We start from the raw sequence: 12,135 nt of genomic DNA on the forward strand, positions 1-12,135 counted from the left end.
CATAATTTGATTAATTTCCTCCTCGTCATCTTGGTTTCCAATGTAATAAATCAGCCTAATAAAATTGTTGTCACTGTCTTCATAACATACAGAAAAAAAAGTACAGTTATTCTTTACTGTCAGGACTTGCAGAATTTTAAAATAGGAAGTTTTTAAAAACAAGGAAAAAATGCAAACTACAAATATAACAGCTTCTTTCCAGAACTAGATAGGACTTACATTAATAATTAATACAATTTCATCTGCTTTGTATCTTCTGTGCTACCTAAATGTATAAGTTTTAAGTCAGGTTTATCAGTGCAGATAATGAGAATGGAGAAGAGGACATTTTTTGCAAAAGAGTGATTCATGAGGAAATCTTTGATTTTGCTGTTATTTTTGTCTGAAACCTTTTTAAATTGCTTTGTCTGGAGGAGGTTTTTGGTTTTGCTTGCCACTTACCATTAGTCTGGGACAGCCCACAGCGCTTCTACTGTGTAGAAAACATGGTATGACAGTATTTCATATCCCTACAATCAAAAGCCATATTTCCTTGGCTGACAGAGACTCTTCTGGTGTGCCTTTGGCTCTTACAACATTTCGTGTTATAGTCTATTCTGAGAAGCATTATCTTCCCTTATTTTATGATCTCAAACTACTCCAGTGATTAATCTGGTTAATTCTTTTTGGAAGAACATGCTTAGAAGAACTTCTGTTTTTACTGAGTATGCATATGACTTCTCTAAGGAGCAAGTACAAATAATTAAGAATCTTTTTGCAGGCAATATTACATAATGATACTAAATCATGGAATTGTATCACAACCGGGAATACACTGATGCTGGTAGTGCAATGATTTACTTCCCCCAAACCAAACGAGGTACTACTGAATAAAGGATAGAAACATGGAATATTTTGCTATTTATAGATCAATTTTGGACATGACAAAATGAGATTGAAACAGGTTGTACAAATGACATAAAAATAATTCAGAGTTTTATGTAACTGTGGCTTAAATGTCACAGAAGAAAAATATCTGAAGAATTTCAATTAACTATACAATGTCATCAAATTACAACAATTGCAGTGTTCCTAATGAAAGAGTTCAGAGATTGATGAGAAGTTGGAATAGAAATAAGAAGAAACTTTGTGGACAAAAAGCAAGTAAGATGGGAATAAAACACTACAAGTATTATTAAATTTTTTGGGGGGAGTAGAAAATTGCTATTACTAAATCTATTACTTCTAGAAATAGGATCTGCAAACAACAGTTCTTCAGATTAGTAATAAAACAGCTTCACATAATCACATATATTCATATAAATGTAAATTCACATAATTTAAAATATTTAAGTCTTCCTTCCGATGAAGTATAGTTTGCTTACAAACATTTACATTACTTGTTTATTCAATTTAATTACGAGAGCATATTTGATGATGTCCTTCCTCCAGATACAGAACTTGCACTGATATTTTACAGTTCTGAACACTGTATTAAGAAACTTGCCAAGCTATTAGACTATAAGATTTTTATTCTCCCATTAAACCAATGGAAGATGAGCCTAGACCAGACTGTCTAGTACTAAGTATTATAGAAAGGGATAAATCCAGGTAAATAGAGTTGGACCAATGCATAATTACAGCATTATAGAGTTTGTTCTGGTCTGCTTTGTGTCAAAGGGACACCAGAAAGGTGACATTACTCTCTTCTGTTTACTATGGCATCATGTAAATTTAAATTTTAGTCCAGCATTGGAAAGCAAAAGGCAGATCAACAGTTTCTTGAACCCTTATCCTCACCAGATGCATCCTCTATTGTGACTATAATGAAAACTGGTGAAGAATTAGAGATTAATGAAATAATTAACAAAGATATTAGTAATCTCCCTCTTTTTATCTTCTTGGAGATGGAACAGAAAGTTTGAGCAAACATTCTCTGACAGTTTGTCTGCTAACTCACTTCAGATGTAGCTATCTGGATTTTTAGCTGTGAAAGCTTGCACCAAAGGATATCAAAGCTTTATTTGTGTTGGGTAACATCATTTTCACTTTATCTGAATGGAGCTATTCATGGATGTAAATGTTTTATATAAATATTTTAAGCAAAGTCCCCAGTAATAATAAATAGCATTGGAGAATGATAGTAAGATCAGAAGAAACTTAGCAGTGGAAGCTAAATTCAGCCCCCCACGGTGAATATTTCCTGCATCTCATTCTCTACCAATACCTTTTTCTACAACATTTGAACCACTGAGGCACCATTCTGTGCACACCACTAAATGTACTTTTCTGAGAAACGTGGACCATTCTGCTGCACCAAAGCAAGCATATGTATAGAAGTGGATACTGCTTAATTATAAAATTATTCCAGGAAAATAAAATATTTCTGTTGAAGCAGAATTCATCTCAGAAAAAAAAGAAAAAAGTAGCAATTCACAGCAAATTATCTTGAGGCCTGACGCTTAAACACTTAAAAGGTTGAACACATCTTGTCCAAGGTAGAGAAAGGGAAACCTAGGCATAAAATGATGGTTTAGTTACGAAATCAGACTTAGGTGACCTAATTAGTACTTCCGCTTTCAGAAAAAAGCAGAATGCTGTACTGTAGTCATCAATGGTTCTTGGATTCTGTATGAAGGAGATTGTATTACCGTTTGCTTGCTGTTTAAACTATACAGGTATAACAGGGTTCACATTACACATAACTCTCGGTAAAAAGAACACAGAGCATTTAAAGAAAAGGTATAGGTCAGTTGTAGAACACCATTCTGAGAATGAGCTGATAAAGCACTTTTCTATCAAGTTAATTTCTTATATAGCTTGTATAAGGCTATCTCTACACTCCACTTGCTAGTTAGACTAGCAGACTAGTGTCTTCCTCCTAGGTTTCAGTTATCTCTTTAAGTCATGTCTTAGTGGTTGTGCTGGTTAGGTACCAGTCAATGAAAGAATGGAAAAAAGCACCAATTATTAGCAAAATAACTGAGTTACTTCAGAACACTTCAATACACAATAGAATAAGGAAGTATCAGGATGTACTCTTTTGAAAAGCTCAGACACGTGATAATTTTAAACAGATCAATGAAAACCAGTGGGAAACAGCTGTGTCATTTTCAGGCGTTTTAAATGTCAACCAGCCTCATTACTTCAGTCAGAATGTTTCTCTTCTAATAGTCATTGTGTTTCAGAAATGTGATGTGTTGCATATGAACATATATCACCAAGGAAATTAGAGACGACTGTGAAGGAAGTACTTAAAAGAATGACAGATTGGGCCAAGTTTAAGCTCTAAAAACACATTTTTCTGGATTCATTCATTCACAACATGCTTCATGCTAACAGTTAATTGTTACACATTATTAACGTTATTGCTCAAGTACAAAACCATTTGCTTTCAACCCTCATTCTAAATTAGCTGTGAATATACATTACAGAACCAATGCTATATAGTTAGTAAAGATTTTACAAAAACTTGTGAAAAAATAAAGACAGAGACAAAATCAAAACCCAAGAAAAATAAACCATACAAACTAATACAATTGCTCACAACCAACTGAACAATGCTCAACCAGTCCCTGATCATTACCTCCTATCACAACTCCTACCAACCTCCACCCCTCCAGTCTTACTGATAAGCATGACATCATACAGTATGTCATATGCCTTTGGTCAGTTGGAGTTAGCTGTCCCAGCCTTGTCACCTCCCATCTCCCTGTGTGCCTCCAGCCTACTTGCTGGCAGCGCGAAGTGAGAAGCAGAAAATCCTGTCTGACCACTGCTCAACATCAACTAAAACATCAACAATATTTTCAGCACAAATGCAAAACATTGTCCCATACAAGCTATTTTTTCTATGAAGAAATTTAATTCTATCACAGTTGAAGCCAGGCATTTGTTGGTCATGGGGTCAAGGTGGTCATGCCTGACGAGAACTGGAACTGAAGTAGGCTCATCTACTTCCTTCTCCAGTCTCCTTTGCTTGTACTTGATATTCTTATGACATTTCCTCCTCTCCTGAAAAGGAGGATCTCATCTTCTCCCAGTATTGCTGACATGTACTTTTTTTTTCTTCCTGATCATCTTTTTAGGTATTAAGCAGGAGTCAGTCTATTTATAATCCCATGTGCTCATTTTTTCCTTAGTAAAATGCATATACAGAGTGTCTGGCTACACCGTCACAGGATTACCAATGCTACTAGTGTTGAACACTGTAGCTGCTGATTATATCATTAATTATAACCTAATTAATAAACTTTAAGGTGCTGCTTCACTTTAGAAACAAACAGAAGTCATGCGGTTTTGTGATGGGTGTATGCCACAACCTGTTGGTAAATAGCTTTGCTTCAGGGTGATCCATGCTACTGATGCAAACATATTTTTGTTCCTTTTGAATATCATCTTATGCCTTTTGAATTCTCCTCACAACTTCATCTCAATATGATAATATGTAGCAATAAAAAATCTAATAAATCTTTCTATGTGTTAGTCTTACTAATGAGCAGCATTCACTCAAGAGACAAAGGTGGCAGAATTTCTGCAGTTCCATACTACAGATCTATCTGGAGAGTAAAGGTTTGCTTTTTCATTGTTTTTGTTGATATCTTTGAGGAAAGTAGCTTTAAAACAAATATATTGTAGGTTTTTGCTTATTTCTTGACCATCTGCTTTTTTCTTTGTGATACAGAACTGTCCTCAGTGCCACATATTGAGAGATATTTTATCTGTCATCCCACTTATGTGGCAGCTGCGGTTAAACCATGGCAGTAGTTTCCACATTCCATTTCCTTTGTTCAGCTTCAGGCCAGGACACAGTCATCTGCCTGCAGCCCTAACAGTATCACCATGGGCAACAACTTAACTCTGCTCATTCAGTTTTTAATTTTATATATAGTTTAGGGAGACCCAGTGTGTTCTATGACTCTGCAGAGAAATGCATTCTCAGTTTTAACGGTTCATAAGTAAGGTTTGGAAGACAAGGTTCAGGGAAGTCTTATCATTACGTTGCATTGTATTATCTGATTATCATGTGCAACGGGCACATGCTGAAATAAAATTCACTTAAGGAATTTTTTTATTGTAATCAAACAGTAACAGTAACTAGCACAGGTTGCCCAAAAAGGGTGTGGAATCTCTGCCTCTGGAAGTATTCAAAAGCCTGGTGTCCTGGGTTCAGCAGTAGCAGTCATGTTTCTCCTCCTTGGTAGCTGGTGCAGTGCAGTGTTTTGACTTTCGGCTCGGGAACAGAGCTGATAGAGATGTTTTGGTTTGGCCAAGGACTTTGTGAGCCTCATGCTCTGCCAGGGAGGAGGGGAAGCCGGGAGGAAGCAGAGACAGGACACCTGACCCAAACTGACAAAGAGCTATTCCATACCACAGCACGTCATGCCCAGGATGTAACTGGGAGTTAGCCGGAAGGGCTGGGAGACTGTGGAAGTGAGCGAACGAATTACCTGACTGGGTTTAAACCACGACACCTGGACATGGTCCTGGGCAACCTGCTCTAATAGGCTCTGAGCATGGGTGTTGAGCTAGATGACCTTAAGAAGTGCCTTCCAAAATTACTGATTGTATCACTCTAGGAACAATAATTAATGCATAATACATAAAATTGTAAACTAAAATTATTCCCTATTGCTCAGCACCATAGTAACTGATTCTAAATGTTAGCGTTCTAATAACCAAAACGACTGTTTAGTGCAGAAGGATGCAAACTACAAATTACAGGCTGAAATGTGATTGTCCCCCACATGTAACACAGCAGTAACTAGAACTAGTTACTTACATATTGAACAATAAGAGCACTCCACACACATTTTATCCACTTTTCTTAAAAAACTCTGTTAGATCTGCTGCAGGCTTTTGCTCTAGAAGGTGATATTTCCACTTCAACCAGAAGTTCATTCCTGAAATAGTAACAATAGTATCGTATTTCTAACTCAACAGAAACTACACTTTCTATTCTGTAGACTGGTTCTATTTTTCAAAAAAGTTTCTTCAATTTAGGAGGAGCATTTGTGGTAAATGAGTTCTCGGGAACTAGATTTCTGAAATAGTGATGAGAAATCTTCGACATTTTGACTCAAAGAGTTCTAAAAGCTTCTTTTTCCTAAAGGTAACCAGGTGTGAGGACAAAATGTTTCAATGAAAATGTCAGAGGCTGTGTTTTCCTGGAGGTCTGTCTGAATGCTGACACAGTTCTTTTCCAATCTCCTTTTAACTGGATTTGGGAAACGTTTATTAGTTCTTCCTGAAGTGCTTGTAATTACTTTTTCTTTGCTCTTCAGTGTACGCCTGCAGGCTCTTTTGCACAGACTATCTATTGGCATTTTGTGCAGTGTACTTTGACAGCAGATACTAAGTCTCCAGTATAAAAAAGTTTAGATGTACTTTGTGACTCTAATCCATGTAAAGTTGCTACAGCTGATTTTGATAATTCCTTCAGATTAAATTTTACAAAAACAGTAACTGATGTTCAGTGTTAAAGTAGCTTTACTTACTTTGCTTACAATTTTATTTACACAGTACCACTAGCGCTTACAGGCTAGGTTCTGTTAGTCTAAATTACATGGAATAGCTATTTAAGCAAAACTCACTTTAATCAAACTATACTGACTTTTGATTTTGCTCAAGAGAGCATTTTTGAAGTAACTCTTCAGCATTCCCACTTCAGCATCTAAAACAAAATCCTCAAAATTCTGAGTACTTATTATTAATCTGTACTACTTTACTGTACAGATTGGTTCCTATTTTACTGTACTATTTAGTAAGACAGAAAAAAAACATGCATCTAAACTCTTTCCATGTTGTATCACATCAGTTTGAAATAAAACTACATCCAAAGCTTTATGTGGGATAAGCTGCATCTGGCCTTCAGAGATTTTATCATGATTCCAGTACCCATGTTAAAGGAACAGTTCAAGCATAGTTTCAGAAGTAATGTCTGTGCTTATATTTACATCACTGATGATTTTGCTGTGTTCCATTCTTTTCCATGCCTATACAAAAGCATTCAGAAAATCTTCTTTTCAGGAAGATAGCTCATATGCTGACGTTAATCAATTTAATTCTTAATACTCAGTTTTGAATCCTCTTTCAGCTTCTGAGCTTCATTGTGAACATAAGAAAGATCACCACAAACACTCTATAAAGAGTTTTCTCAGAAAAAGAGGCATTGCAAGAAATATTCAAGCCCTGAGCTCTGTTAATTTTCTCTCAGCAAATAAAATTATTTCTCATAGGAAAATTTAATCAATATGCTATAATAACTCTTTAGAGCTACCATGGGAATGTTTACCATGTATTATCTTTGTGAAATGGCACAGGTAATTGCAGAACAGATAAAGTAGCTATCTTTGCTTCTCTTAGCTACAGCCCAGTATCCTAAGAGTATAACCTAGCTCAGCCTTCAGCTTTAAGCAAAAGCTAGCTTGCTTTGGAAATTTAGTTTGTGATTCCTTTTGATGTTATTCCTAGTATAAAAGTGGATATTACTAATAGATATTGAGCATTAATGTTTTTGTTTAGGAAGCTAATAAACTTTAGGATATTTATTCCTGTTGTAATTTTATTAAGGAACTACAACTTTCATTCCCACACATAAGATCAACATGAACTGAATGAAAAGACCAGAAGAAATAGGAGTCTTCTGAAGTCAAAGCTGCTTAAAAAAAAGTCTACTTTATTATTTTAGATCAGTTTAAATAAGACAACAGATTGTTTAAAATACTAGTGCAAGGGCCGGGACAAAAAAAAAACATACTCAAAACCCCAGCTTTAATTCTTCCTTACCACTTTAAAAAGAAACAAAGATTGCTGAATGTTTATAATACTTTGTAATAAATTCATTTTCTATTCCACAATAACTTTTATTTATCTTCTGAAACAAGACTTGAAAGCACAGTACTTATATGTTTTAGTAGTTATGCTTTTCCAGAATTATTAAACTGGGAACAAAAAAAAACATTTCAGCAGAGATCAGCTTTTACATGTTTTGTAAACATATTTCTATCTTGCGTTAACTGTTCATGATCATGAATGGTATGAAATACTCCATTTTTTCCCTAGTTTTTTAATTATCTTTCTCATGTCTATTACTAGCCTTTTGTCTGTTCTCATCTAATTACTTAGGCAGATTGGCAACAGAGCAACTAAAGGAAAAGCAGGTTATCAATAGATTATTTTAGTTGTAAGGCTGCTGAGTATATATGATAAAAGAGAATAAAAACAAGTGAGGCTTCACAGAACCAAGTTTGTTACTTCAAGTACAGTTTACATACATGACAAGAAAGACCAGATGTTCTGTCATTTACCATTTTATTTGTAACTTATTTTCGCAAATCTGACTAAGTATTTTTGTGAAAAATGCTATTTGTTTTCATAATGTAGTTCTTTTACTAGGGCAATTTCACTCAGCTGTAAGACTCACCTAAAATCGTGCATAAAAACTTTGGTAGACTTCAGTGACTGGGAATTTATATGTTTACTTTACTGTAGTGACCTAAAAATCATTAAGCCAACATCTACTCCCCAGGGAAGGGTCTTGCAATATGGCAGTTTAAATTTTGGGCTATTTTTTTAAAAAACACATCTGTTATTTTAAATACCTTTTGAGACTGCAAAAATGGACTAGTTCAAATATATGGTATTGGTGAATTTAAACTAACAGATACCAGTTTAAAAAGCCTGAATGATGGTTGACCAGTCATTCTGCTGTCTTCGAAATTGAATTTGCAGTGAATTTTGATCATGGCATGTTAGCTATAGTTTCCAGTTTCCCAGTACCTTTATCTGGAATTTTAATGAGCCAGCTGATACTGTCACAAGTTGAATATACAGGGAATTGGAAAAAAGAGGAAAAATAAATCAGTTCTATTTCTTTAAGAGGTGTCAGTAACATTTTTTTCTAAAGGTCACATAATACTTTTTGATTATGGCTAGACTGTGTCACCCTTACATAGATGTAAAAGGTCTTTTCTTGGTAGGAGTCACACAGTGTAGTCTGTTAAAAGTGAGCATTTCTAAGCTCAGAATGGCCAAATGAAGTTTCTTGGTGCAAGAGGCAAGCAAAAAAAGAGAACAAAAAAATTTAAATATCTGGAACTCAGTGTTCTTTCCCCTTACATCCCCATAATATTTCAATTATGTTTGGTTGTCTTTAATACAGTTTATCTAATTTGAAGAGGGATAAAGAGAACAAGAATCAGACAGCTAGTGCATTACTACACATTTTTTACAGACAGCTAAGAGACTTTTAGTATTCAGTTTTCTATGACTTTTTTTTTTTTAACACTCTTCAAAGCACTCACTTTTCCACAAACATTGCTATAAAGTCCATACCAAAGGTACTGGGGTAAGGTAAGGCTGTAGCACAGAGAACTCAATGGACTATGTCAACAATCCTTCCACTTGCACACTTACACATTTCTCTAATTCTTAATTTAAAAATAAAATCTCCACTAATGTAAAGGGGAGCTGAATTTACATATAAATGTCATTTAACATTAATGTGCTGAGCATTGTGCAGTCTGGAGACACTAGAACTGGAGGCTTTAAAAGCCATGTAAATCGCTCTCTAGGTTTCCCTATTCCACCATTTCTATATTTAGATCAATTTAAATCTTTGCTCAGTTTCTTTCTTCCTAGGCATCAAATAAGTTTCTTCAAAACATGTAATATCATCTCCAAATCTTAGGCTTCTTACCAGAAAAAAATCTGCTTAAATCTGCACTTCTTTTTAAAGCCTACTTAAATTTTGTAAAATTAATTCTGACAGGGAAAATATGCTATTCCAGTTCTTCCTAGACTATGATAGTGTTAGATTTCAGATGTTTCGTTAAATAGTAAATTTTCATTTAAAGAATATTAAGAATTTCTCTTTCCTTTTCAAATAATAAATAGTAGAAGAGTTAATGTTTGAAGTAATTCTTTATCATGAGCCCCTGGCTACGTGTCCTTAAATTCTGCCCTATATCATTCCCCCTTTTCCAGACTTCTTTTTTTTTTTTTTTTTAAGAAAGATTGAACAAATGGAGATTGCTCAACACAGATGGACAATAAAGGAGGGAACACTACTCTTCAAACATATAAAGATTTATATTTAGTCTGAATATAGAAGTATTAATGGGTTAGGATAGATTCCTGGGATCTTTGGAGCTCTCTCTACTGATGTGTAGTTAAAGCTGGACCAATGTTCACTACGTAAGGTACAGTTATTCCTGGAGGAAAAAACAGATTGCCTTTCTCAGTCCTTTCTAGCCTGACATCTGCTTCCTAAATTTCATTTAACTCATTATTCTCACAAAGAAGTTTAATGAAAAAATGACATTCTGAATGCCTTTCACATGATAGTTCATCCAATGGCAGATCCACAGCAGACAGAAAATTGCATTTGTTCCAGGATTATTACAGTGCTGATGGTTCTATTACAAACAAAATTTCTGTATCCACTTAGGAATATTTCTGAATGAAAGTCCAGTGCTATATTATCTAGAGCTAAAGGTCTTATAACAAAAATGTGTATTTTCATTGTGTCTCCATTCAGAAACATACATTTTACATAAGAGTTTATCACTTAATATTAAGCTAGGTGAACAACTTGAATTGCAGATGTTTTCTACCTTTCAGCTGAGAGTCAAAAGTGCTAAATCAAACATCCAGGATAAAGCATTATAGTAATCTGCAGTCTCTGGCAGTGCTGGTAGCATCCAAGTTGTAAATACAGGATGTAAAACAAAGAGGAACTTGCTCTATTAACTTATCTAAACTGGTGAAATCTGTGCATCGATGTATCTATCCAGAGTTCTGGAACATTAGTTTTAAAATTAACAGGAGGAAGCTTTTTCTTTTTTTTTTTTTTATCCTTCTGCAGATCATTTTGATCACTTATTACACCCTTTCTTCATCTAGAATACAGTTTAAAGAGTCTAATTACTATTTTGACAGCTTTTGTCAGATGTTGCAGTTATAATGAAGCATTATCAAAGTATATATGTTTTCTTATTTCATTCTATGTAAACATTATCTATAAAAACACTTACTATTTTGTTTTCTCTCAGTCTTTTAGAGTTCAGATGTTGGGACAGCCAGGAGCGTTAGCAAGAGGGCTCCATGATCTTCAGTACTTTCACGCAGCAGTAAGACGCTGCTCATCAGGGGACAAAGAACTAACAGCTGGCTGTAGCTTTGAAATCCAAGTTTTGTACATAATCATGCTTTAAATTACTTATTGTCACATGCTTAAAGCATAATGAGCTCCCTTTGATTTTCAAAGTCAAATTTACTTCTTCCCCTAATCTTCATGCTACTTTAACCTAAATTAGGTGGTTTAGTTGGCTAAGCAAAATTCAGAACTAAGCTGCTTTTTTAATTCTATTGTAGACCAGCTTTCTAGATCTGAATGAAACTTTGGTTTTAATATATACATGATATGCATGGGACTACATTTGAGCCATCTGCCCAGTGTTTTAGAGTTTGACATCTGTGTCATGAAAATAGATTCTACCTTAAGTGTAAAGATCCTGAAATGGAAAGAAGGCTGAAAGAATGTTATCAATATAATTTAGAGACTTTTATACAGTGGGACATAGAGGAAAGCTGCCAGGTGTTAGCTGTTCTTGGGACAGGCCATAAAATTCACAGGTGCTAGGAACAGGATGAAAAGACAAGAAAAAGAAATTAATTCTGAACCATTTTATTCCTAGGGGCACCTGCAATTAAAAGGTTGAACTCCCATCAATCCAAGCAAAGCAGAGCTGTAACTCATGTAGCTTATTTAGCAATACATACTGTGGAAACAAAAAACCTGGGGAAAAATACTCAAAAGTAGAATACTTACAGAGGAATACTTAGCTTTGGGAGTCCAGTTATAACTGCCAAAATTTGAGGTTATTTTCCATCAGTCTCTTTTTTTGAAGGGTTCTACAAATCCCTTTCAGAGAACGTCATCCTAAGGCTTTGTTTTCTAAGAATCAGTATTTAACGTATGAAGTTATTGTCTCAAGTATGTTTTAAACAGCCTTCTCACGGAGGGCAAGGTTCACTGACACAGCAGTCACTATGAATCTCCTCTCTAATTATACAGCCAAAACACTTTTCATTTTGAAATACCAAAGACAACAAGGAAAGCTGAAGCATTTTCTATAATAATTACTCTATAGG

This window comes from Pezoporus flaviventris, unplaced genomic scaffold (assembly GCF_033815535.1).
Source record: "Pezoporus flaviventris isolate CSIRO_AGI_PZ_B2104156 unplaced genomic scaffold, CSIRO_AGI_Pfla_v1 ptg000013l, whole genome shotgun sequence".
Taxonomy (NCBI): domain Eukaryota; kingdom Metazoa; phylum Chordata; class Aves; order Psittaciformes; family Psittacidae; genus Pezoporus; species Pezoporus flaviventris.